The 24,163-nt window shown below is 38.7% G+C and overlaps 1 non-coding gene and 1 pseudogene across 1 annotated transcript; both read left to right on the forward strand.

Annotated features, from left to right (window-relative positions):
• Positions 1-22: 22 nt before the first annotated feature.
• Positions 23-173, forward strand: LOC123502219 (annotated as a pseudogene).
• Positions 174-1,687: 1,514 nt separating this feature from the next.
• On the forward strand, positions 1,688-1,804 carry LOC123502228. The gene has a single exon (XR_006673827.1). It is a non-coding gene; the product is annotated as a U5 spliceosomal RNA (small nuclear RNA).
• The last annotated feature ends 22,359 nt before the right edge of the window (positions 1,805-24,163 follow it).

The following is a 24,163-nucleotide window of genomic DNA, read 5'->3' on the forward strand; positions in this document are numbered from 1 at the left end:
CTTTTTTTAATTCTGATTTTGATTACTTACCTGGCACAGGAGACACCGTGATCACGAAGGCGGTTCTCCCTGCCATTGCACTCCGGCGGTGCTGACCCTTGCGATTAACCCAAATGTGGTTAACTCGAGTGCGAAATTTTTGTTAGCTGGGATTGCGTTCGCGCATCCCCTTCAATAAGCTGAATGCAATGGGGTGGCTCACTCCAGCTGAATATGAATATCATAACTGGGCTCTCCTGGCTGTTTCAACCAAAACCAAGTCGGCGATTGACCTTGCTGCTCTCTGCCCTCAGGTCTCCATCGAATGAAGTACCGAAGTGATTGATATTCTTGCTTTTCTTCATCAATAATGAGTAAGTCTTGCCTTTCTTGTCCTCTTCCTGCTACCAAATAATATTGGTCAAGTATTGAACCAACAGATCCGCATCTGACTTGGTTTGATGGCATTCTCTGACTGAAACGGCATTCACACATCTATATCACGTGATCACATTCGACACATTTGAAGATACTGTATACGTTTACGTAACATTATTGGTCTGAAGCAAAAGATCAAGGATGCCATTTGTTTTTAGATGTCGTTGTTGCCAAAGCATGGTTAAGTTTTCAAACAGGTTTGCGTGAAATTTGTCGCAAAGCAGACTGTGAAACGAATCGTACATCCGTAATAGTGGTATTAACGGCTTGTTGAAGTGGCCAGCTTCTTACTAACGGCTGAAATTATTAATCAAAATATGTAATGGTTACGGTGGAGATGGGGAGCGGAAACAAGATACGTTCATTTAATATTACTTTTCACATCACAAAAGTTAACAAGTTTTATAAACATGAATGACAGTTACAGATTATTTTGTTAATTAAAGAAGCTACTTTAAAGTTCAGCTTGGCGGTCTGTTAAATTTAGTATTGTGTGGATTTTCGAGCATTTCCATTCCCTTGAGGTGTTTGGATTCCAAAGTTCCCGCCCTCCCCCTAAAACAAGAAAGAAAGCAATAAACTGCCTTTTGTCTTCAAAGTTTTCTTTGTTTTCTTGTTGGACTAAATATACATTAACACTTGGAAATTGTTTTGTCTCGCTAAAGTAAGTGTATCTATTTCCTGTGTACAAATTTTGTGTTATTTGGTGTAAAATACATTCTTCGAGTGATTGTTGGGTAAACTATCGAAAATGTCAATTTACCTTTAACCTTAGCTATAACAAATTATAAAACGAAACCGTCGGTATTAACTTGAAATATGAAAATAAAATAGTAAATGCTATTGAAGAAAACTCTGTATTGCACAAATATTGAGTTCACTAATACTTTGAAAATCATCTTTAAGTTGAAGACTTTCCAGGTAAGAAGGACACGTTGGGTAATACAACATCACATATTTGACGCGTTCATCACTACACTTATGAGAAAGCATGAATTTGTATTTTTAATATAATAACTTTACAGAGAAACATGACGCACATGAAAAGTAGACCACACGGAGCATATATTTGCTCTAGGTTGACAGAACGTGTTATTTTTTTGGCCGGAGGTAATGCCTTTGTAGGTATTTGGCTCAAAAGATATTGTCTAAAAATTGTGATAAACATCATAGCTTAGGTTTGACTTCATTGAGTACAGGTCTTTCGACATTTACGGAAGAATTATAGGTGTTTGGCTGAAAAGATATTTTAAAATTGTGTCTAATCCTGTAGTTCTGGTTTCCCTTCAAAACGTACAAATCTTTCGGCGTTTATCAAAGATTACCGTGGAGGGGAGTAATTCAATGAGTTAAAGGCTATTTTCTTAACGGTTCATCCTTTGGGCCAATCAGTACCTTAACTGAGCGTTGTCGATCGTGAGTACTGTTTCGCATCAAGCAGTAAGGTACAAATTAGTGGTAGACTGATATTCTTTTATTATATTATCTATTATATTTTATTTACATATCTTTTTAAGCTATGAGAGGGGAAATCTTTTTAAGCTATGATAGGGGAAATCTGACCAAGGACAAAAATAACGAACGAACAAATAAAATATTCCATTAGCCACAAGAATGGGATAAATGTCTTGAAACTTTCTTCTTAAAATAGATTCATATCATAAGTAGATAGATATAGATTAGCAGGTAGGGAGTTCCAAAAGTTTACCAGAAAATGGAATGAGTGATTGAGATTATTGATTAAATATTGCGTTAGAGGTGGACAGAATAAGGATGAAAGAGGAAAGTCTTGTGTAGTCTGGTGGCAGAGGGGTGTAGGTGTGTTTTGGCGTACATACAATGTTTTATTGGTGATTCTGGTAAAACAAACCATACAGAACCCAAATCCGCGTGATGCCACTCTGTCATCCTTGAGCAATTTTTTACTGCCAAAATTCAAAATGGCCGCCGTCGAGATCACCGAAATTCGATTTTCGCCTATACCTTCGCCAAAAATGGACATAGAGATCTGGTTTTGATGTCAAAACATATGTTTTAAGGGTCTGGGAATCCATTAGAACACACAAATAAGCTCGATTTGCCTTCTGTGAATATGGATTTTCACATTTCGACGATAAAAGTGCTCAAAGTGTGATGCCAGTGATGGCTGCATAGGGTTTAGACAAATATGGGTTTAGCAAAATGTTTTATTCACACTTATATCCCACAGTTAAGCTGAAAACATATATATTCACACGCTACAGTTAACGTGATTAACAAGTCATAGGGATGAAAGAAACAAACAGCAGTCAAGAACGGAAACAGTCAAATGAACCAAGCAGAGATCCGTTGTATGCAAGACGGAAATTATATGCTAATTTGCCAACATAACCACACAAATCTTGTGACAATCCCAAAATGTCATCATTAGTCTTCATCCGAATCCTCATTTGCCAGGACAGATGATTTAGTTTGATCGTTGCCGCAGTTTTCTGCACCGTGACATCCGCAGAAAACTGAACACGAGAGTCTCGCTGCAGAACAACTGCACTTGGCTGTTGCGCAAGGCGGCACTGAACGGCAGCCACATCTGATCATTGTGAGTACCTCATCCGGGGCGCTTGTCACATTCGGAGGTAAGGGTATTGGTACCAATGTGTTTGATGTCTGGTCTGTTGTCCACCCGTGTGTGTGTTGAAATGCTGGAGGGTCAACTTCAAGTGCTGCACGCCACACTGCAGCTTGAAAATGGGCTCTGTGGACGTGTTCAGTGAACGTCTCAGTTGTTGGTGGAAGGCTCTTAAGCTGTGGTGCTGCCGTGAGTTTTTTGTTTCCCATCTTTTGTGACCAAATGTCGAAACGAACTGCTGTCATGTTGTCTCTCTCCTTTGATCCATAACAGGCAGCAAGGAATGATGTCGCTTCTGATATGACGTCCGAGAAATCAGAATCAAGGTGACCGAGGTTCTTCAGCTGGTAGCCCATCATCAAGCATTTTACGACCGTGCCTTTGCCTATGCCCCACAGGTAAGAAACAGTATCACACCCTGAGACGACATGTGCAGCCAAGATCTCGGAGACAAAGTCGGCACACTTCTGGACTGTTGCCTTGATATCTACTGATGTTCTGCTATGACAGGTTCCTAACATCACAAGATCACAGGTGAGAGATTCGGACTTGAAGAAATGGAGCAGCAAAACAAACACGTCAGTGTCGTCTGAGATGACTCGGATGCTTGAAGCTCCTGTTAGGGCTACGTGAACCATTTGCTGGAAAATCACAACATCTGCTTCCTCGTGAGTGGTACGAAGGTCATGTAGCAGTGTCACCTTCCCGTTGGACACCTCAATGGTTAGTGAGCCGCTGAGCTTCTACCATGGCAGTGTACATCGTGTCTGGTTCTGCAGGAGTCATGTCAAGTAGAGGTAGGTATATAGCTTTGGTAGCCGGACCTACCGAGTGCCCTTGCTCCCGTGAGATTCTGGTGTTGTAGCCATGATATTCTGGTGTTTCGGCGTCGGTGACCACGGATTTGAAGAACATGAAGTCAGTTTGTTTGGCCCTAGCTGCTGAGATCCTTTGTGCTACTAGTACTTTGAGAGGAAGGGGAGATCTCGTAGCAAGATTGGCAGGCATCTCTGGCTTGGAAGGTCCTCTATATCGTTGCACCGGTATCTCAGGCATTACCTCTTCAGACATTTCTTCTTTCTGCAGGCGTCTTATATTTGTTGATTCCAAGTCCGATCTCTCTCCTTGTTGTATCTGTGTTACCAGAATTGCTAGGGCATGTGTGGATTGAAGACCGTTCTGTGACGAAATGTTAGCGTCAAAGTTATCAGCTATTGTCTGAACTAGCCCAGAGCTGCATTCTTTCAGACCTGTGAGTTCTTGGCTCTGGGCAGCAGCATGGGCTACAGAGGCCTTGAATCGCAGTATTTCATCATACGACGCCGTGACTCGGAAGTTATGTAGACATTCAATGAGGGACTTCTCTCTGACTGTAACGCCAAGCGAGACCTGCAAAGTTGTGTGTCTGTTTGTAACGATACTAGTTACGATGTTTCCTATCATAGCTGCGGGTAATGTGGAGTCTAATTTAGTGGAGAGCAGGGACAGCAGGTGCAGCAGGGTTTGGCTTGCATCATCCAGTGAGTTTTCTAAGCTGACTCTAGTTTGGTATTTGGACTTGTCATGTTTGAGTGTCTTAGTTTCAGCGACAATGAGCTTTGCCACCTTCGATACTGCTGCATCGTCATCGTCTTCATCATTTGCCACGAGCTTCAGAATGCTAGACGATTTACTCCTGAACGAGAGAATACTCGCTACACCCGCACCGGACAGGACCAGAATATCATGTCCAAAATGTTGTGATAGTTTCGACATCAGATTGCGGCGCGTCAGGGACTCTCCTCCGTGAGCAATGTATTGTTCATGCAGTTCTATGGAGTTCCAGATGCGTGTACGGTCTTCATTTAGATCATGTATGACTCCGTTGAAAGCTTCATCTTCAACTTGTACAGGCTTATGAGAAGCAAAATGGATGTTGCGAGGACCACGAAAAGTTGACATACAGTCTTTGTGGTACTGAGCATCAGCAGCATGTAAGTCGCTGACAGCACCTTCCACCCTGATGCGTACTTGTTGTGCCCACTCATCATTTCGCGCATCACATGCTTTCAGGATAACATCCTTCAAGGTGTCTTGGTTATGTCCGCGATCAGCAGTTCGGCATTGAACGACACGGCGCCATCGTTCAGGGTTTTTCGAATCTGGTTCTGAAGAACACTGTTCACCACATATTAAACAATGCTCTTTGAATTTGAAGGGTGTGATAGTCGAACGCCGAGATCGTTTCACATCTGGTTCTTCTGACAATTTCCTCTGTTTTTGTAAGAAGCGTTTTATGTGAGTCTTTGATGTGTATGTTGAAGCACAGTTTCTATGCACGAACAATGATCTAGATGTATCTTGTAATGTGGATGTCAATGAAGCATGCAGCCCATCACCCCTACGTTTACTAGCAGCTACAATGGAATTGAGTCTGTCGGGTCCCGCAACTGTTAGAGGTGCTTCACCATCACTACAGGTCATGCAACTTTCCAAAAGGCAAGCGGTGTTGGGCTGTGATGAAGAATCCATCTTGTTTGACAGCCTGAAAATGAGGATACACCATCACCAAAGGAATATATGATAGAAAGCGAGTTTAAAGAGTTATGTTATTAGGTTTCTGCAATAGTAGAAGCAATATTAGCATGATTAATATACGCCAGCGGTCAGAGGTGCATTGTGTAGGAAATATTTTGAAAGCAACAGAGACCATGCCCATAAGAACAACTATTCTACTATGCGTTCTATGCCAATGACTGTATTGTGCGGTAAAACAAATCATCAGAGGGGAGATAGAGTTTATTTGTGTGTTCTAATGGATTACCAGACCCTTAAAACATATGTTTAGACACCAAAATCAGATTTCTATGTCCATTTTTGGCGAAGGTATAGGCGAAAATCGAATTTCGGTGATCTCGGCGGCGGCCATTTTGAATTTTGGCAGTAAAAAAAATTGCTCAAGGATGACAGAGTGGCATCACGCGGATTTGGGTTCTGTATGGTTTGTTTTACCAGAATCACCAATAAAACATTGTATGTACGCCAAAACACACCCAGGCAAAAATCCTCATTCTGCCACCAGACTATGTGCAGCGAGGCCGCGGGAGGAGAGGAGACATGCAGTTAGCAAGATGAGAAGAGCAGTTGGCATGAAAATAGCGGTAGAAGATAGCAAGAGATGCAACATTACAACAGTGAGAAATAGCTAGGCTAAAAGACAGTCAACCAAAGAAGAGTCCACATGACGAAAAGCTTTTCATTCCACATTATCCAAGAGAGCTGTAGCTTGAAATACAGGTAGTAGTGTTAGAAGCAACGTTGGTAACTCTAGGTTCACAAAAAAAGGATTAATAAATAAATAAATGACGCTGGGACGGGTACCTGTGTGGGGCTTTGTGTATCATGAATCAATGATCATCACCAGGGATAATGTCAGGCTCATCATTTTCAATAGAAAGGAAACTTGAGATGAAGCTGCAGCGAGAAGGATAGATACTGTAGGAAGGCTGCTTTGAAATCAAAGCATTTTGCCAGACTTTAACAACTTATGATATGTATAACGCATCCTCAAAAGTTTCACTGAAATCTGTAAAAGAGGATGACCAAGACTCAATAAGGAAAGCCAGAATATCACCAGTAGAGCAGCCATGACGGAAGCCATACTGGCAATCAGGTAGGAGATTATGAAGTCATAGATGTTTGAGGGTATATTCAAAAACTATAGACAAGCAAGAAATTAAAGCTATAGAGCAGTAGTTTGAATAGATTAGAACGGTCACCCTTTTTAGGAACAGGCTAAATGTAGGCAGACATCCAGAATGAAGGAAAGGTAGAAGTTGATAGCAGAGTTGAAAGAGTTTGACCAGTCAAGGTGCAAGCATGGGAGCACAGTTTTTGAGACTAATAGAAGGGACCCTATCAGGTGTTTAAGCCTTCCTAGGGTTTAGGCCAGCGAGGACATGGAAAGCATCATTATAAAGAACTTTAATTGAAGGAATGAAAGTCAGAGGGAGGGATAAGTCCTGAATCATCTAAGGTGGAGTAGTCAGTAAAAGGGTTGAGAGAAGGGTTCAGCTTTAAAGATAGAAGTAACAGCAGTGGAGCCATCAGGGTGAAATAAAGGCGAGAAAGATGAAGTAATGTTATTGGAGATGTTTTGGCCAGATGCTAGTAGTCTCGAGGAGAGTTGAAGTTTGAAAGGTTTTGACATATTTCTGTTTATTAAAGAGTGTTTGGTAAGTTGAAGAACAGACTTGGCATGATATTGGGCAGAAATGAAAAGTGCATGAGATTCAGGTGATGGAAGGCTCAAGTACATTTTGTGGTACCTTGCGATAACAAACTTCACAGTAACAGATTGTGCTCAATAAGGGATTGATCAGATACTTACTAAATTTTTTGGACCATAATAGCAGTTTTTTTATTCCATGAATCCATAGTTCCCGCATGGCTGTGAGGGCGAACATACATATGATGCGATAAAGAAGCCAAACAAGGCCTTGTTTATCTACTCCCACATTCTGGATGCCACTGTAACTCATTTGATTTGTCTACAATATACAAAACTTGCAATAAGGTGGAGAGCAACGACTATATGCCTTTGGGTCACCGGAGTGACACTCATGGGGAATTGTTGTCCCGGGCTGCTTGCACTCGTGGCCTGCCGGTGTGAATTGCTATAGTCTGACCATTTTATGAAGATCGTTCAGGCGTTGGCTTTTTCGGGGATTTCCCGGCCTGCGGCGCTGCCAAACCTTGTCCTGGGCAAATTATGGGATAAGAGCCTATGTGTCAATGGGAACCGTGCTTCCCCACACACCACTCTCTCTCTCTCTCTCTCTCTCTCTCTCTCTCTCTCTCTCTCTCTCTCTCTCTCTCTCTCATAAATTTCGTTTAAATGTGATAAGTTTCCTTTTTCATATGAAAATTTACTTAAACTATGTTGTGTATATAATTATTCTTTATTAATGACTTATTTTCCACACCACCATTCATGTGCTGGTGATCTTTGTGTCATGCAAGCTTGATTGTAGGTTGAACAAATTCTTATCTCGCTCACGTTGGTAGCTTTCGCTGTTCAGGCAACAGATCTTGAAAGTTCAATTAATGGCCCCTTATTAGCCTTTTCTTGCAGGAAATACAAATGAGTAAAAAAGCTCCTTTTCTCGGCTATGGAGGACGCGAGAGCGAGTGGGAGAGGTAGCTTCCATCCTGGCTGGTAGCGGAAGAGGAAGTGACCCATGGATTAACACGGTCACTTTGACCTGTGACCTCACTCGGTCACCTAAAGGGATGTGACAACGTTCGGAGCAAACGTTGTCAAGTATTGTTGTGTTTGCAAATAACAATGCAAAATATATATTCAAATAAAAAAAAATTACACTAACTTGCCTTTTTAGAGCATCACAATGTATATGTATATTACAAGACCATTCAATTTCGAAGTTAAATACCTGAATTGAGGTGCGTATTGGTACATGTGTGGCAGCGCCGCAGGCCGGGAAATCCCCGAAAAAGCCAACGCCTGAACGATCTTCATAAAATGGTCAGACAGTTCAGCATTTCTGTTTTAATGTTGTTAGGCAAATGAGGGCAATGATACTGTTTCATGGGTGAGAGAGGCTAGTTTCCAGCGCGAGCGCACACACACACACACACACACACACCGCGTAGTGTAGTGGTTAGCACGCTCGACTCACAATCAAGAGGGCCGGGTTCGAGTCCCGGGGCGAAGAGGCAAATCAAGCCTCTTAATGTGTGGCCCCTGTTCACCTAGCAGTAAATAGTTACGGGATGTAACTCGAGGGGTTGTGGCCTCGCTTTCCCGGTGTGTGGAGTGTGTTGTGGTCTCAGTCCTACCCCGAAGATCGGTCTATGAGCTCTGAGCTCGTTCCGTAATGGGGAAGACTGGCTGGGTGACCAGTAGGCGATCGAGGTGAATTACACAATTATAGAAATATGAAAACAACTTTGAACACATAAAACATTTCAATTGGAACCCGTTAAACTAGAATGATAAAAAAAAAAAAAAATCTTGGCAAACATTATAAATTGTTGCTGTTACAGTTTCTGCAACTAAAACCACAAAAACTGATAATTTGTATCGAGCCTAATAACTACGCAGAATCACGTTAACATCCTTGAAAACAGGAATAATTTCCATCAAAGCCTGGTGAAGAAAAAACAGTCAAAGTATCACACGGAAATGCTAGAGGATTTAGTGTGACGGGCAAGCGGCATTACTCCAGACACTAAAATATCAATGCCTCAGTTGTTGCAGGGATCTTTGGGGGTCTGGTCACGCGTTCTGGCACAAATTCCTATTACATGGGCTGGTCGCCATCCGTGGCGGGCGAGGCTCACGCTGAGTAGAGAACGAAGCACTCATGGTCTGGTTGCCGTTGCTGTCTGACGCAGAAGTGGGAAAATAATTGTAGGTCGCTTATATTTGTGGCCATAAATCTTGTAGGTGGGTTCGATGGCAGGTGTAACACAAAGGGAGAGCAAACAATGCTATACTGCAGCAGACTTGTTCCTGTTGTCCCTTATGTCGAAGCTGACATTTCTTTTTTGTTATTATTATTATTATTATTTTTCGTAAGTGATGGAGGCAAACCAAAGACGCAAAAGGGAGAAAATAAGAAGAAATAAAAGGAAATATGATTTTTAAAATTTTGTTAACTTGCCACCACGCAGAAAACAAATAGATAAATAAATAAATAAAAAGAGAAGTTCTTAACATAGATTGCTTTAATGTCATAGATATTGGACACTTGTATTGAAACAGCTCCAAGCTACAGGAAAAGGAGAAGCAGAAGCAGACAATTCCAGAGTTTATCAGTGAAAGAGATGAATAAGTGAAGCTACTGGTTTAGAGTGGCATTAGTGAGATGGACAACATAGGAGGTTAATTAAGATCAGTCAAAGAATGAAATCCTTTTAATATATATATATATTTTTTTTTAACGGTAAGGCCTATATAGCGCCTGTAGGCACACTTGAAGAGTGTATGGGAAGCGTTGTTCAGCTTCCGCCCATTAGTGGCGCAGGCAATTTTATTTATAGTGGTACCCATATTAGGGCCTATATCACCGCCCAAGCTCATCTTGAGTGTAACCACCTAGAACCTGGGTATTATGGTGATATATAGGTAACTTTAAACCACTCGACAAATGGCAAAGTGTTTTATGGCTGTAGGTGGTGGGATTCGAACCTACGCGTGGACGTCTGCCCGATCCCACGCTCACCACCTTCTCCACTATGCCACCGCCTCCCTGCAGTTAGCAAGTTAAGGAGCACAGTAACCAAGATGGAAGAGGCGCAACGCTGCGGTCACAAGTGAGAGATACCAGACACCAAACAGCCTTTAACTCCACTGTTGTTGCAGTACTGATAGAAAAGAAGATCGACTGTGTATTGGTCATAACTATTGGTTCGCGAATTCATCAGTATCTCGGAGTACACATTGAAGAAGTGGAGTCAAGCGAGTATGACGTTAGGAATTCCCTAGTTTTGGTCTGACATGGGACACACACACACACACACACACACACCCGGTAGCATAGTGGTTAGAGCGATGGCTTCACAAAGCCAGAGGACCGGGGTTCGATTCCCCAGCCGGGTAGAGATATTTGGGTGAGTCTCCTTTCACGTGTAGCCCCTGTTCACCTAGCAGTGAGTAGGTACGGGATGTAAATTGAGGAGTTGTGACTTTGTTGTCCCGGTGTGTGGTGTGTGGTGTGTGCCAGGTCTCAGGCCTATCCGAAGATCAGAAATAATGAGCTCTGAGCTCGTTCCGTAGGGTAACGTCTGGCTGTCTCGTCAGAGACTACAGCAGATCAAACAGTGATCTCACTTCTGTCACTATCACTACTGTCACTAACATTGCTGTTACTAACACTGCTGTTATTAATACTGCTCTCACTACCACTACGGTCATTACCACTACTATTCTGTTACTATCCCTACTACCATTGCCACTACTGACACTACTACTACCACGTACTATACTGTTAAACTATTGTCACTATAGTAATAGTACTTGTACTATTACTTATGCAATTGTTATCTCTATACATCTGTTTTTCTTACTACTACTACTACTACTACTACTACTACTACTACTACTACAAAATACTACTATTCATACCGTCACTACTTCTCTTACTATTATTACTAATTGTATTACAACCACTTGTACAATTCTATTTCTTCTACAACTATTACTATTACCGCTACTAGCATACCTACTAATTGTCCAGTTACTCTTATTTTATACCACTTATATTATTAAGCCAATTACTACTACTTCTATTTACAATGTTTGTGTTTATTACACAATAACTGCCATTCTTACTTGTTATATTAATACTACTACTGCCACCTATACTACAATTTCCATTACCGCTTATACTGCCACCTGTACTACAATTACTACTACTACTTACACTATTGATAATTATAGGGGCACTAAAGTAATACTACTACTGTTATCCTTTATCATTTGCTACTATTATATAGCTTCACTAGTACTACTGGTATTACTGGTGCTGCTGCTGTTGCTACTAGTTCTACTGGAGCCACTACGTAGCACTGCTGGTACTACTAGTATTGCTGCTGCTGCTGCTGCTATTACTGTTAGCACTGCTGCTACTGGTACAACTACTACTGGTCTAGTGCCACTACTGGCACTAGTAGTAATACTTCACTATTACTACCTCTACTACTGATACTGTCCCTACTACTACTACTACTACTACTACTACTACTACTACTACTACTACTACTACTACTACTACTACTACTACTACTACTACTACTACTACTATTACTACTACTACTATTACTACTACTACCACTGCTGTTACCTTAGCAAATTATATTAATGTTTTTCCTTTTGCCTGTGTTAATAATGAAGACTTATTGGATTGTTATGGGTTAAATAATTTAAAAGAACAAGAATTTCACGACTGTCATGAACCATATAATGTGCAAGACAATATTTATAATGACGACCTTGATGTTAACCAATTTCATACGCAGTCAAGGAATGTAAACTTATGTAAATCTGAGTACACTTTCCTAGATTGCCTTCCTTTATCTAATAATAACACTATGATGAATGTATTAGCATTGAATATTAGATCCATATCATCCAATTTTCAAAATTTTGTAGACACTGTCCTTTCAAGTCATATGTATTTTGATGTATTAGGTTTTACAGAAACCCAACTGCATGCAGATATTTCCTCATTATATACCTTACCGGATTACAACATGTTCACTAACAACAGAAACAGGTATGGAGGGGGAGTGGCCATTTATATCTCATGTAAGTATACATCCTCTAAGATTTTAGATTTTTCTCTATCGGAGCCTTTTATTGAGAGCTTGGGAATTGAAGCCAAAATTAATGATAAAACATTTTTATTTATTTATACAAAGCAGTATAAATCAGTTTCATAATGCTCTCAATGACACTTTAAATCTTATAAAAGATAAAACTATAGTGATCTGTTTATATTAGGATATTTCAATTTAGACCTATTACAACATAATACTAATGATAATGTGCAAGAATTTTTTAATATGATGTCTACTTACTTACTATTTCCATTAACAACTTTGCCAACTCGAGTCACTGCCACGTCATCCACACTTATTGACCACATTTGGTCAACATAAATAGAAAATAATGTTTCAAATTACATACTCAAGATAGATATAAGTGACCACTATCCAGTAATTTCTACATTCGAATGTTACAAATATTCACCTCCTCATCCTACCTATATAACAAAAAGAATATTTAGTCAAGACTGTCTTATAAGATTTAGTACTAAAATCTCGGAAATTAACTGGTCTGATATAACAAATTGTAATTGTCCTAATTATGCATATAATTTTTTTTATTTAAATATTATTTTGATGAATGTTTTCCTGAAAAAATAATCAAACTAAATAGTAAAAAAGTACGCAGACATTCTTGGTAAATCTGCAGATGGTAAAAATATGACAATAGATTTTAAACCTTATTCTCATGACATTCCCAATAATTTTAATGACCACTTTCTGAAGGTTGGAGGAGAAAGCCATGAAAATGTTGGAGATGAATTCTTGAAATATTTAGACAACTCGCCTAATTACTCCATTTATTTATCACCTGCTACCCCAAAAAAGAAATAGAGAGCTACCTTAAGTCACTGAAGTCCACCTCTTTAAGTTGTGATGATATTTCTCCCTCAGTATTAAAACACATAGCTTGTCAAATATCTCTGCCATTAACTCATATAATTAATCTTTCTATCAAAACAGGAATATTTCCGGACGAACTTAAAAAAGCCAAAGTTATCCCAGTATTCAAATCTGGTAATAGAAATGACATTAACAATTACAGACCCATATCAGTTCTTCCTGCTGTGAGTGAAGTTTTTGAAGAGGTTATATGTTCTCGTCTTGTTGATTATATTGAGAATAATAACTTATTCTCTGAGTGCCAGCACGGGTTTAGATCAGGATGCTCTACTGAATCGGCTATTTCTCAATTTACCTCAAATGTTTACAAATACCTTGATGAGAAAGATTATGTTGCTGGAATATTTTTAGATCTTTCTAAGGCTTTTGATTCACTATGTCATGGAATTCTTTTAAACAAGCTTTGTAATTTTGGTATCCGGGGTGTCATTAAAGTTATTTGAAAGTTACATGTCTCACAGATATCAGGCTGTATTCTGTAATTCAACTTACTCTTCTTTCAAATTAATCGATAAGGGTGTACCATAAGGATCCATTTTAGGACCAGTTCTATTTCTCATTTATATCAACGACATCACTAACGTCAGTACTAAATTCAAATACACTATATATGCTGATGACACAAATTTACTATTACATGATGAGAACATTGATAATCTATACATAAATCTCAGTACGGAACTAGACAATATAAATAAATGGATTAAAAATAACAAACTAAGCCTCAATGTTAGAAAAACTAATTACATAATTTTTCAAAATCGTTCAATTACAGTCAACATGCCACCATTAACACTTGAAGGAACATTAATAGAAAGAGTCAGTTTCACTAAATTCTTGGGTGTTTATATAGATGAGAACATGAACTGGAAATTTCAAATCAATTCCATTGTAAACAAGTTATCTAGAATGTGTGGTATTTTATATAGAATAAGAAACAACCTAACATCAGAAGCACTTGTCAGTATATATTACACACTCTGTTACCCCCATTTAATGTACTGTGTATCAGTGTGGGCGTGTACTTGGCCCTCTTTTCTAAACAGATTGCAAATAGCCCAAAATGAAATATTCAGGTGCATATTTCACATGAGCAAATATGATTCAACACATGATGTAATTTCCACTTACAAATTTCTCAATTTCAGTAACACTCATAGATGCTTTTTGTCAATATTTATGTACAAATGCCTTACACAGACACATAGAACCCATCCTTTCCAAATGGTATGCACATCACATAACACACGCAGTAATAATGTCAATCTTATTTGTCCTCAGTTCAGAACAGTTCTTTTCAGAAACAGTGTGTTTTGCTCCGGACCTCATATTTGGAATGCTCTCCCAATAGAAGTAAAGCTTCTAGTTAATAGTGGTAATTTGCCTACATTTAAAAAATCTGTAAACTCATTTACACTCCAAACAATCTAAATTAAATGGTAACTAAAACTGTTATATTATTATTATTATTATTATTATTATTATTATTATTATTATTATTATTATTATTATTATTATTATTATTATTATTATTATTATTATTATTATTATTATTATTATTATTATAATATAATATTATTATTATTATTATTATTATTATTATTATTATTATTATTATTATTATTATTATTATTATTGATGTTGTTAACACTTTTGTTATTATTGCTTAGTTATCATTGTTATTATTGATTATTTCTTTTTACTATGGTTATAATTTCGGATTTTTTTTACTATGGTTATGATTATCATTTACTAGTATTGCTAATTATTTTCATACTCGAGGGTTAGGTTCACACTGCAACACCCCTACCACCCCCCCCAAAAAAAAAAAAAGTGTCGGGAAGCTTCGGCTTGACAGACTGAGCCTAAACCTGTTATACTTATATTGTTTATATAATGTTTGTAATATAATGGCAATAAACATTTACTTACTTACTTACTTACTTACTTACACACACACACACACACACACACACACACACACACACACACACACAGGGTATACAAATAGACGATGATATAAGATATAAGTGCCCATTGGGAAAGAGTGACCATGTAATATTATGAATGGATATAGAAGAGGGAAAGGAAGATAGAGACGAATCATACAAAGGAGACCGATTAAACTACAGAAAGGCTGATATTGAGAACCTCAAGAACTATTTCAAAATCGTTAACTGGGAGGAGATGGAAAACCCACAGAGGTGCAAGAGAAATATAACATATTTTTTGGAAATATACAAAACAGGGTCAGGGAATATGTCCCGAAATATAGACCTAAAGAAAAAGGAAAGAAAGATTGGTTTAACGCAAGGTGTGCTAGGGCAAAGGAGAAAAGAGATGGAGCATGGAAAAGGTGGCGGAGAAATAGAAATCCAGAAAATAAGGAAAACTTCAAACAAGCGAGAAATGAATATGCTAAGGTGAAGAAGGAAGAGGAAAGGAACTATGAAAAGGACATTGTCGAAAAATGTAAGGAGCAACCAAAATTGTTCTACAGATTCATAAATGGAAAAATAAGGCAAAAAGAAACAATAGAAAGGTTAAAAGGAGAGAACGGGATGGTGGAAGACCCAAAAAGTATGGCAGAACTGTTAAATAGTAAATTTCAGGAGGTCTTTACTAAGGAATCCAAATTTGAAAGACCACAGGGTAATAGAGAGACTGTCTATATGAAAGAGATTAAAGTAACCAAGCTTGAAATAAAAGAGTTGATGACGGAATTAGATGAAGAGAAGGCAATGGGACCGGATGAAGTCTCAGGCAGAATATTAAAAGAATGTAGGGAAGAACTAGCAAGTCCTATATACAACATCATAAAATGCTCAATAGAAAATGGAACAGTACCAGTAGAATGGAAAAGAGCTGAGGTGGTTCCCATATATAAGAAAGGAAGGAAGGAAGAACCTTTAAATTACAGACCGGTATCACTAACTAGTGTAATATGCAAGATGTGTGAAAGAGTAATAAAGAAACAATGGATCGAGTTTCTTGAAGACAACAAATTATTATCAAATAGCCAATTTGGTTTTAGAAAAGGTCGGTCGTGTGTAACAAATTTACTGAGTTTCTACTCTAGAATAGTTGATAGAGTACAAGAGAGAGAGGGATGGATTGACTGTATTTATTTGGATTTAAAAAAGGCGTTTGATAAAGTGCCACATGAAAGATTACTGTGGAAGTTAGAGGAGAAGGGTGGCTTAAAAGGAAGCACATTGAGATGGATGGAAAATTATTTGAGGGGGAGAGAAATAAGGACGGTAGTTAAAGATATGAAGTCCAAGTGGAGAGCAGTAGAAAGCGGAGTGCCACAGGGGTCAGTATTGGCGCCAATACTTTTTCTCATATATATATAAACGACATGCCAGAGGGATTGAACAGCTACATAAATCTGTTTGCGGACGATGCAAAATACTGCAGGAAGACCTAAATAAGATCTAGAAATGAAGTAAAAAGTGGGAGATGGAATTCAATGTGGACATAAGCCATGTCATGGAAATGGGAAAGAGTGAAAGACGACCAGTGGGAGATGGAGTAGAACTAGAGAAAGTAAAAAGAGAAAAGGACTTGGGAGTGACGATGGAAGAAAACAATCAACCAGTAAGCCATATTGATAGAATTTTCAGAGAGACATATAATTTCCTAAGGAATATTGGATTAGCATTTCACTACATGGACAAAGAAATGATAAAGAAATTGATAAGTACTATAATAAGACCCAGATTGGAATATGCAGGAGTTGTGTGGACCCCCCCATAAAAAGAAACACATAAGGAAGTTGGAGAGACTACAAAAAATGGCTACAAGAATGGTTCCAGAATTTGAAGGGATGACATATGAGGAGAGACTAAAGGCTATGGATCTACCAACCCTGGAAACAGAGAAGGGAGAGAGGGGGATCTGATACAAGTTTATAAATTGATTAACGGAATGGATCAAGTGAATAATGAGAAACTGATCCTGAGAGAAGTATATGACATTCGAAGCACAAGATCGCATAGTAAAAAACTGAGGAAGGGAAGACGTCTGAGAGATGTTAAAAAAATATAGTTTCCCGCAAAGATGTGTTCAGACTTGGAACAGTTTGAGTTAGGAAGTGGTGTCAGCAAAGAGTGTGCATAGCTTTAAAGATAAATTGGATAAGTGTAGATAATGATGTAGACGAGACCACACGAGCGTAAAGCCCAGGCCCTGTAAAACTGCAACTAGGTGAATACATTGATCGCTGAATTCAGACTTTGCTTAGTATAGATAAGTAGACCTGATGTCAATTAAGGCTAGTTCGGCTACGTAATGGAAACGAAGCATGTGGGTGTGGCGGCGGCGCAGGACTGCAAGCGCACTCGCTGTACCATGGTACAATAACTTTTTGATAGGTAGACGCGCGAGAACATTATTGGAACCACCAGCTGACTCAGTGACGTCATCCGGTCGTGTAAACAACTCCATATCTTCGAGTGAGTGTACACGTGTGGCAGAATTTGATCTTGGATTGTATGTTTCATGTGCCTTAATATTAATTTCTTATTGTTAGTATGGGCAAAGCTCGACCTTGTGCAGTGTATGGAAGCACGCCTGCCAAGTCTAGTAATTTTAAATATTATAAATTCCCCAAGAACAAGACCATTGCAAGACAGTGGCTCCAAAAAATGCTATCGTGCTGACACAGTAAACGTAATTAATGCCGTGATTTGTGAGCAACATTTTAGTTCCGCCCAAATTAAGCGCAATTTGAAATATGAGTTATTAGGTTCCCCAGTTCCAAGGAGTTGGAGGGATCTAAAATCTGAGGCAGTCCCTGATCAAAATCTGCCATTTCGTGGACACGATCATGGAAATGGCCTTTCTGCAGAAAATACAGGTAAGGAAATTTAGATTTACTGGCTAAATCTGATCAGTTTCAACACTCCAAATTAGAAATTGTATAATCTGCTTATGCCTAATGAACGAAATTAGTTCTACAAGTAGCCTAGACCTAGTCCATAATTTACAGGCTATGCCAGCCTTACAGGTTACTGACTGTACTATGGTACAATAACTTTTTGATGTCTCTCGTTATTGTACCATAGGTTTACACTCAAGAATAAAGTACCTATATGAAGTGTGAATAGTTTAGGGTCGATGCAAGCTAAAGGAATGGATTGCCACGTTTAAATAGCGGTATACACTCACGGTCCATTCATATTACATGCATTTCAATGGCTTACGGTCCTCACTGAAATGCATTTAGTATGTAACAGCACCGTAAACAGAACGTGACCGTCCCTGTATAGTGTGGATCGCCTTTAGACTCAAACGTGCATTAGCCTTTAGCCTCTTGTAGTTTTATATGTAGAGAGAACAGTGAGGTGCTGAGGAAGACGACGAAGGTACATGAAGGCGAAGAGGATCAGAGGAAATCAATGTGCATTATGCAATTATGCATAATGGCTTGAAAAATCCACTAACAATGTTTTTGAGCCACATCTACTAGGCTATCTGACATGTCTTTATCCGTACAATGTCTTGTCTATCGCTATGAAATATCATCAACATTCAATCACTAATGTGTATCATATTTAATTTTCGACTGTATAACTAATGGATCATGAAAAGAAAAAAGTTTTATTTTATTTATTCATGATTTATTGAGTAGCAGACTATCGCGATCAGAGCTGGCTAGGCGACTGGATGACGTCACATAACCAGCGTTTCAGAAGACTTACCAGTAGGGCTGTGAGTTCAAGACTCTCGTGCGTCTACCTGTCTCGTTATTGTACCATGCGCTGTACATACTGTGCTGTGGTGCCGTGTGCCGTAAGCTGAAGAGGAATTGTGCTCGTAGGTACAATATGCAAGAGAGAGCAGAGAATGAGTGACAAGGAAGCGCTCTCACGCAACTCACACATGTTGTGTTGTTCTTCCGTAACCAAGACCAGTCACTGATTGTAAAGTATAAGCATTGCACACTATGAGTTCTTGAACCGCCCTCCATGATACGTAATTATCTTCACAACCTTAAGAAACGAGAGCTAAAAAAAATCAACAATTCAGATATAAGCGATTTCCCTCGTATAATAACTGGTAAAAAAGAGAGAGAGAAAAAAAGTTGTCAGTATGCCTTATATAAACATTTAATGCAATGTAGCGGGGTTCCTCGTTTGACATAAGTAAAAACAATTCTATCGGTATGATTTATGCCAGTATTCAAAAACGCCTTGCTCTCTCATCGCGACAGTTTTCTGAAGCCACAAAGTCGACTAGCCGGGTTTTCAAGACAGTTTCTCCATATAATAATCTAGAAATCTTACCAGTCCATCACCGGAACCATATAAATAGCCTTCAATAACATGAACATCTTCAACTAAAGCCTTTGGAATGTAGTGATGGTGAGAGAGCAAAGTGTTTAAATACGAGCCTTAGTTCAGTTCTAGGGCCACATTAAAAAAAATCACAATCTTTTAGGGCCGCATAATACTACAATAACCCCAAATCATTAATATACAATATACAACATTAAAGGCCTCTAAAGAAAAAGCCATTCTCACACGCATGTGCACACTTGCGGGAAGAAAAGAATATGCTCACAATACTATTTGGCGTTCTGTATTAACTTGCCTTTTTCAGACTTACTAACTTTGGTCGGGCAGCATGAATTCTCGTAGTTTGCATACACCTGATGTAACCGTTATTGGAGAGTTCACTGATAAAATCATTTGGGTTCTAAAAATCACAACGAATGGTTACTGTAGAAAGCGTTAACAATTGTCGCGACATTATTTTTTTTGTATTATGTTTAACAATTTTTATTAGACAAATATATTGAATCATATGCTTAAATTAGGATAAAATTTATTATATCTCACTGATCTTAACAAATAATAAAACAAAAAAATTATAATATGTATCATAATCTTTTATATTGCATAGAAAAATTCTTAATTTTTAGTAGTATGTTTTTTTACGAAATTTATTTGTGTATTTTAGTTACCCTTAAAATATATCTCAAGAAATAAACTGTGCTTTATGGCACACTTTTACATAAGAATATGTAAAAGAATGTCTGTAATCATTAAACCACTAACACTAAAATGACTGTAAACTGAATAGAGATGACAAACTAATAATCTCGCTCCCGATTTCTTCATACTCACACATATCTTTTTGCCAGATAATAAATTTTACCACAATCACTTTGGTTCCAATTATTCAGCCTTAAATCCATTTTCTTTTGTGTAAGGGCAGAAAACCAGCTAAAGGTAAAATTAAAACATTAATTAAAGGCCAAATTTATCCCAGTTCCCTAAGAGTCAGGAGAATTAGCCAAAAGAATGAGGTGAAAGTCGCGAAATCTACTTCTGAAATAAGTTGAGGTTATAGATAGATGGGAATACAGAAATAGGCAGGGACTTTATGTTTACCAGAGAAAACAAAAATTATTTTACCATTCATCATGACACTGCAATAAAGATTCCCAGCCCAGTAGGATGCAATCTCAAACCAAGAGTAATTTTGAGCAGTAAGTCGCCACAACAATGACAGAATGGCAAACGATGTGAATTAACAACCTGCCAGCTTAACACAGCAAGAGGTCGATAGATGAATCATTGCTTAAGTGCTACACAAAATATCAATAACCAAATGGAGATGCGTATTCCTACAAAAAAAACATGAATAATACATGTATAATAAATATCACATACGACAATAATAATTATTGAAATTATTCGATGCATATACTAGAAACATTACTGGAGGCTGCAGGCAATAATGATTGGAAATGTACTAGATTCAATCTACAAAACACTAAAACAGGCTATTTCAGGAAATTTCAGTTATCTTGTACCGGTCTTCAGGCAAATACTATAACTTTTATTATAAATTATACTTTTCTTTCCTTTTCTTAAAGGAAAAGTAAGTAGTACAGTAGCAAGGATATAGGTATACACTATACATGTATGAGCCTTAAGGCGGGTTCACACGTGCTAATTTGCGACTTTTTTTTTTTTTTTTACGTACGCAGAGTTTTCGACTCACGATCGGCGTCCAACGACTGCAGAAAGTAGTCACAAATCAAGACCAACATGTTGGTCTTACGACTCGATTTGCGACTTTATTTACGTCGTGACGTCACGGAGTAAGTTTTGAAAATTTGGTCTCTAGAGATAGAAAAGAAGGTGTTAGAGTTGGTGAGGAAAAAAGAACACTTCTGGGACTCCAGAAATAAATTATACATAAAAAAAAAAACGTTTGCGCAAATCGTTATTCGACGAAATAGCTGTCACTGTAAGAGCTGTTTCTCTCAATGCAGTGTTGTTGGAGGTGAGGATTGAAGACTTGTTAGGATTTTTCCCTCACCAACTCTAACACCGGTCTGGCCCGCTATTCGAGCGGGTGACCAGGTGTAGCTCCTCCAGGTGAGAATCATTAACACCTTCTCTCCCTTGATTCCTTGATTGCTCCCACTCACTCCCTTAAGAGAAAATAAAAAAAAATAATCATGGATAATTCTGAATTAACAAGCTTCTTTTTACTGAGTGGTAATTAAGATGTGGTTAGGTTTTGACTCGTTCAGTTCGTTCATTTCTCTGCCGATCCCTTCACTCTGTAGATCATGATTTGCAGAGACGTCATACTTAAACAAAAATCATTACAGTAAGCCCCCGCACTTGGCTTGGTGAAATTCACTTTTGGCGGTAGGGTGGCCACGGACCACCGAGTGCACGCTTGGCGATTTGAAATCAAACTTGGCGGTCCCCTGGCAGCCGCACGGCGAACCACGCGGCTCCCCTAGTGATGTCAGATCTCTCTCTAAATCTATTAGAACGCAGTGTGAGAGTCCCATTCAGCCATTTTGTTTGTGCTACCCTCTGTTCTGCTAGCGTGGGAACGAATTTTGGGGATTTAGCGCCAACATGGCCTCTACCAGCGCAACAGGTGGTACCGGTGGGGATAACGAAAATGGTGGTGGCGTCAAGGACGAAAGTGGGCGAGGGAAACGGGTGGAAAAACGGGAGTTACAGCCTCTATATCATGTCTTATTAGATTTATTTATTGTTTATTGGTTTGTTTTGTACATGTGTTCTAATATGTGAAGGCAAAAGATTTCAATTTCAGCTCAAAAGATGGTATTTTAGGGGTCAAAAGAGGGACTTTGGCAATGACCAAAGACTGATTGATGCAGTTTTTAGGCATTTTATATGGTATAAAGAACTCGTACTTGGTGAAATTCGCATTTGGTGGTAGTTTCGCCAGACTAATTAATTCGCCAAGTGCAGGGGCTTACTGTAGTCAGTATCTAGAAATCAGAAGCCTAATATTACTCTAATGCTCTAAAAAAAAAAAAAAAAACTAGTTAATTTTTCTCCAACCTACGGAAAAATATACACCGCAAAAGCCTGGCAGTCTATATAAGATTAGTGTTACTACACCATATCTCACCAATTACCTAACTCCTCGCAATAATCAACTCATTATATAAAAAACACTACAAGTCAAATTTCGTCCAGCCAAAGCTGACCAGACGACAGAGATGCTGAAACGCGTAGAAAAGGAGTTTTTTCACCAATCATCTATCTGATCCATTCACTGACTGACTCACCAGCAGCACCACACACACTGCCCCACGCACCAAGCAGCAGCCAGCAGGGTGCAGCACAGAGAACACAAATCTTCATGGCGGGGACGCTATCACCTTCCACCCTCAAGTGCTCACCCCGTGGAGTACGAGTACCTCCCCTTCCCTCGGCCCTAGTCAAGCAAACATCATCTCCCCATTATCCTATTTTTTTTCTAGGTTTATGGCTATGTGCGCCTTCGTTATTGCCTCTGCTTCACGACAAATACTATCCAGACATGGTTCTTTTTACTTTATATGTTGGATATATGTTTCAAATAATAGAGGTAATAATAAGTGCTGTTTTGCTAGATTTCGTTTTCGCTCTTACTGTTTTGTAACGGATCGCGCCTCCTGTCAGGATAGAAACTTAATATCAACTACTAAAATGCTTGTTATTTATCACCCTTGATGATTTGTGATCATTTTATTTATGATCTTGACTCAAGTTAACTTCAGTTCTTGGCAAGCGCATAGAATAGTAGCATTTTCCGGCGCATATCCTTCGTGCAAGTCTCCTGTGAGCTTATAAACCTCATAACTACTCTGGGCTACAAGCTTTCTTTACTCCCAGGTAGGAAAGTTGTATGTATGTTTGTGGAGGGGAGGAGAGGGAGCCTGTGTTGTGCTGTGAATGGCTGGGGTAGTTTGTACATACAATACTTAGCCCTGCAGGTGTGAATAGTGTATCGCCTTCCTGTAAAGTCAACCACCGCCCTTCATGTGGAAGCTTTTACATGCCAGTGAGTTCATCCACCAAGGATCATAAGAAATGGAAGGCTGAGTGGAGGGGACAAAGAAGACACGCGGGTTTTTATATAATGTTTTTTAAGATTCTAGTGATCGATTAACAATTAAAATTTCAACATGCATAAGGCTCTAGTTGAAGCGACACGGCGTTTTTAAGTGTGTTTTTTTTTTATCATTCTGGTGAGAGATTTACAGTAATGCTACCATTAAAGTGACACGAGTTTTTAAGGGTGTTTTTGTGGTTCTCGTGACAGATTAATAACAAGATTTCTACACCTAAAAGCCGCTAGAGTTGAAGTGACACATGAGTTTTCAAGGTAAGTACATGCATGTCATTACATATTTTAGTGATATATAACAATATTTCTTCACTCAAAAGGTTTTAGTCGAAGTTACACGGACTCTTAACCCCTTCAGTACCATGAACCGTTTTCATATCTATTCTGGTTAATATTTGATGATATTATACAGATTCAGAAACTTATGCGGCGATTAAAATAGTGAACATTCTAGCCATCAATCTTCTGACCTCCATAAACCCTTCTTAATGTCAATAAAAC

The sequence above is a fragment of the Portunus trituberculatus genome, chromosome 10 (genome assembly GCF_017591435.1).
Source record: "Portunus trituberculatus isolate SZX2019 chromosome 10, ASM1759143v1, whole genome shotgun sequence".
In the NCBI taxonomy this organism is placed as follows: domain Eukaryota; kingdom Metazoa; phylum Arthropoda; class Malacostraca; order Decapoda; family Portunidae; genus Portunus; species Portunus trituberculatus.